We start from the raw sequence: 4,918 nt of genomic DNA on the forward strand, positions 1-4,918 counted from the left end.
TGTGAGCAGAATGAGAGTCCCATCGCCAGGATCGCTGGTGCCTCCCTTTCGTGTTCACCGCCACCTCCTTCCGTTCCCCTCCCTCGCCCGACAGCCACTAATCTGTTCCCCATTTCTGTAGTTTTGCCATTAATGCAATTGACCTTTGCAGATTAATTTTGTATCCTGAGACCTTGCTAAACTCACAAATTTAAACTAGGAGTTTGTTTTTCCCTGGATTCCTTGGGATTTTCTACCCAATGCTGTTGTCCACAAATAGAGATCGTTTCATCTTTCTTTACCACCCGTCCCCAATGCGAGGAGGGAAGTGTTCACTCTTCGACCACGAAGTGTAGCTGCTTGTGTGTGTGTGTTGGGGGGGGCCGGGGGGGTGTAGGTGATTTTTATCAGGTTGGGGATATTCCTTTCTATTTCTGGTTTGCTGAGAGGTTTGTGGATTTTTTAAAATCATGAAAGTATGTTGAATTTTAATTACTTTTCATGAATTGATTGATTGATTGGATCATGAGGTTTTTCTTCTTTAGACTGTTAATATGATGGATTTTTTAATTTTTAACCAGTTTTGCACTTCCAGGATAAGCTTTACTTTGTCATGGTATTATTATTTTTATATATCACTGGCTTCAGTTTGCTAATATACTTTAACAGCTTTATTGAGATATAATTCACAGAGCATAAAATTCACCCTTTTTAAAGAGTTCAGTTCATGGCTTTCGGTGTACTTACAGTATTATGCAATCATGACCATTATCTAATTTTAGAACATTTTCATTATCCAGAAAGAAACCTCATGCCCACTGGCAATCACTCCCCATTCCTTCGCTCCCTACACCTCCTGGTGACCACTAGTTTTCTTTCTGTCTCTGGCCTTTTGAACCTGCCTTCTCTCACTTAGCATAATGTTGCTAAGGGTTACCCATGTCCTAGGGTGTATTGTGCTTCATTTCTTTTAATGGCCAAATTAATATTACATTACGTGGATATACATTTTGTTTATCGATTCATCAGTTGGTAGACATGTGGATTGTTTTCCACTTTCTGACAATTACTAATAATACTGTTATGAATATCAGTGTATATGTTTTTGTATGTATATGTTTTCACCTTTCTGGGATATATATCTAGGAGTGCAACTGCTGATTTATCATATGATACCATATCTCTATCACAGAGCTATCATATGATAACTCTGTGTTTAATTTTTGAGGAAAAGTAGCTGCATCATTTTGCATTTCCACCAGTAACATAGGAGAGTTCCAATTTCTCTGTACCCTTGCCAACGCTTTTGTTATTGACGCTGTTTTTGATTATAGCAATCCTGGTGCTTGCAAAGTGGTATCTCATGGTTTTGATTTGCAATTTCCTAATAACTAATGATGTTAAGCATCTTTGCTAATATTTTGTTTAGGATTTTTGCATCTGTGTTCATGAGGAATACCGGTCTGTATTAGTCTTTTCTTGTACTGTCTTTTTCTGGTTTTGGGATCAGGGTAAAATATAAATAACTTGGAAAGTGTTCCTACCACTTTATTTTTTTGGAAGAGACTGTAGAATTGGTGTTATTTCTTCTTGAAAAGTTTGGTAGAATTCACACATGAAACCACCTGGATCCAGAGATTTATATTTTGGAAGATTTTAAACTATGAATTCAATTTTTAAATAGTTGTTGAGCTATTCAGTTACCTATTTCACTTACTGTGAGTTTTGGTGATTGTTGTTTGCAAGGAATTATTCTACTTCATCTAAATTAATGATTCTGTGTGTGGAGTTGTTTGGAGTATTCTCTTATTCTCTTTCCATTGCCTAAGTCCATAGTGATAATCCTTCTTTCATTCCAGATACTATTAATTTATGTCTTCTAGTTCTCTCTCTTTTCAGTAGTATTAGAGGCTTACTAATTTCATTGGCCTCTGCGAAGAACCAGCTTTCAGTTTCATTGATTTTTCTCTTTTTTTCCATTTTGCTGATTTCTGCTCTCATAGTTATTTCCTTCCTTTGGCTTGCTTTGGACTTATTTTTCTAGTTTTTAAAAAAGATTTTATTTATTTATTTATTTATTTTCAGAGAGAGGGGAAGGGAAGGGGAAAGAGAGTGAGAGAAACATCAATGTGTGGTTGCCTCTCACGCACCTCCTACTGAGAACCTAGCCTGCAACCCAGGCATGTGCCCTGACTGGGAATTGAACTGGTTCAATTGACTGGTTCACAGGCCAGTGCTGAATCCACTGAGGCACACCAGTTAGGGCTATTTTTCTAGTTTTATTAAGATGGAAGCTTAATTGATATGAGACCTTCCTTCTTTTCTAATATAAATGCTTAATGGTGTATAGTTTCCTCCAAAAACCGCTTTAGCTGCATTGCACAAATTTTGATATGTTGTATTTTCACTTCTGTTCACTCCAAAATATTTTCTAATTTTCCTTGAGACTTCCTTCTTGACCTTTGGAGGGATTATTTAGAAGTATGTTGTTTAATCTCCAGCAGAGATTTTCCTATTCTTTTTCGGTAATTCATTTCTAGTTTTTGTCATTAAAGAACATACTTTAAATGATTTTGATTCTTTTTGATTTACTTAAGGTTTGTTTTATGACCTGGTGTAGAATCTGACCTGGTAGGTGGAGTGTTCTCCAAATGTCAGTTGGACCTGTTGGCTGGTGGTGCTGCTCAGCTCTTCTGTATCTTTGGTTATTTTCTGTCCACTAGTTCTATTTGTTACTGAGAAAGGAGTGTCTGTGTCTGCAGCTATAATTGTGAATCGACTTCTCCTTTCAGATCTGACGGTTTTTGATCCATGAACAGGGTCCAGCAAAAGTAAGGCCTGCCTGAGCATGGTTGGTAGGTCAATAATATGGGTGTAGTAATTTATAGTTTTAATGCGAACATTTCACCTAAAACATCAGATGGTGTGTTGGAGTGTGATATCGTTATGTTACAGAATGACATGCTGATGATTTTGTAATAAAAACCGGCATTATTTGTGCCTGACCCTGTATTCTGAAGCGCTTTTACTAGGTCACATTTACAATTATTATGCCTTCCTGGTGAAGTGACCCTTTTATCACTATATAATGGTTCTCTTTATCCCTAGTAATTTTTTTTGCTCTGGAGTCTTCTTTTTCTTTTTCTTTTCCTTTTTTTAAATTGAAATATAATTGGCATACAATATCCTATTAGTTTCAGGTGTGTGTCATCACCATTTGATATTTATGTACATCACAAAATGACCACCACAGTAAGTTACCATCCATCACCAAAGTTATTACAATATTACAATATTCCCCATGCTGCACATTACATCCCTATAACACATCTATTTTATAACTGGGGTTCCTACCTCTTATATCTATTTCACTCACTGCCCAACCCCTCCCAACTCTGGTAACCACCAACTTGTTTCCCATGTCTACGAGTCTGTTTCTGTGTTGGTTTGCTTTGTTTTCTGGATTACACATATAAGTGAAATCACACAGTATTTGTCTTTCTCTGTGAAGTCTTTTTCTAATATTAAGCCATCAAGCTTTCCTTTGATTAGCATTTGTATGGTATATCTTTTCCATCTTTACTTTTAGCCTGCCTATATCATTAGATTTAAACTGAGTTTCTTGTAGTTATCCAATTCAGTCATTCTTTATCCGTCCTAATAATCTCTGTTGTAATTGATGTGTTTAAACCATTTACATTAAATGTAAATGTTGATATGCTTGGATTTAGATCTACCATTTTATTTTTTGTTTACTGTTTGTTTCCTCCATTTTTAATTCTTTTTTCTAATACTTTATTTACTTAGAGGGAAAGGGAAGGAGAGAGGAAGAGAAACATCAAAGTGTGGTTGCCTCTCATGCAACCTGCTACTGGGGACCCCATACTGGGGACCTCTATTTTTAATTCTTGTATTTTCCCCTTGTCTGCCTTATTTTGGAATAGTTGAATATTTTTTTCAATTCCATTTTAATTTATCTGTTGATTTTTATTACATCTTTTGTTATATTTTCACATGGGTGCTCTAAGAAATACAAAGCACATACTTAACTTTTCACATTCTACTTAGAATCAGCATTTTACCACTTCAGGTGGAGCGTAGACAGCTCGCACCACATACGTCCCTTTGCACCCCTCCTTTATACTGCAGTTGTCCTATGTTTTACGTTTACGTGCATTGAAAGCCCATCAGACAATGTTGCGATTTTTTCTTTCAACTGTCAAACATATCTTAAAGAATTCAAGAAAAGAAGAAAAGGCTATTAAGTGGACTCAGATATTTACCATTTTGATTGTTCTTTCTTTCCTTCTGGATGTTCCAAGTTTCCTTTTAATATAGTTTCCCTTCTGACTAAAAAATTCTCTTTAGCAGTTTGTTTAGGGCTCGCAATGAATTCTCTTAGTTTTTCCTTATCTGGGAATGTCTCTATATCATTTCTATTTCTCAGGGATATTTTTGCTGGGTGTACAGTTCTGCTTGAATATGCTCTTCTCTCATCAGTTTAGATTTCTTCCCACACTGTCCTGCTGCCCTGCATGGTTTCAGTGAGAAGTCCGGTTATTCAGATCACTGCTCCTGTATGGTTAACACATCATTTTTCTCTGATTGCTTTCAATATTCTTTCTTTGTTTTTAGTTTTCAATAGTAACCAGAAGTTATTATTTTTTCTGTTGCATCATTACTACTATTTGGTTTATACTCTTTGAGATTCACCAGAAAGCTGGAGCTTGGAGCTTTACCTCTCTGCCCTGTTCTGCCGCCTTCTTCCCGCACTTGACCCTGCACCTGGAGCCAAATGGTGGGGGCAGAAAGAGACAAGAACAGCAGAGGCTCACCCTCTCCCAGCGCCACAGCTACTCCAATGGAGAAGCTTCTCCTCCCTCAGAGCTCGAGGCCCCTGTGGGTCCCTGTCGTCACAGCCACCACCGCAGCATTGCCT

This window comes from Phyllostomus hastatus, unplaced genomic scaffold (genome assembly GCF_019186645.2).
Source record: "Phyllostomus hastatus isolate PE091 unplaced genomic scaffold, TTU_PhHast_1.1 phas_contig_17, whole genome shotgun sequence".
Lineage (NCBI taxonomy): Eukaryota > Metazoa > Chordata > Mammalia > Chiroptera > Phyllostomidae > Phyllostomus > Phyllostomus hastatus.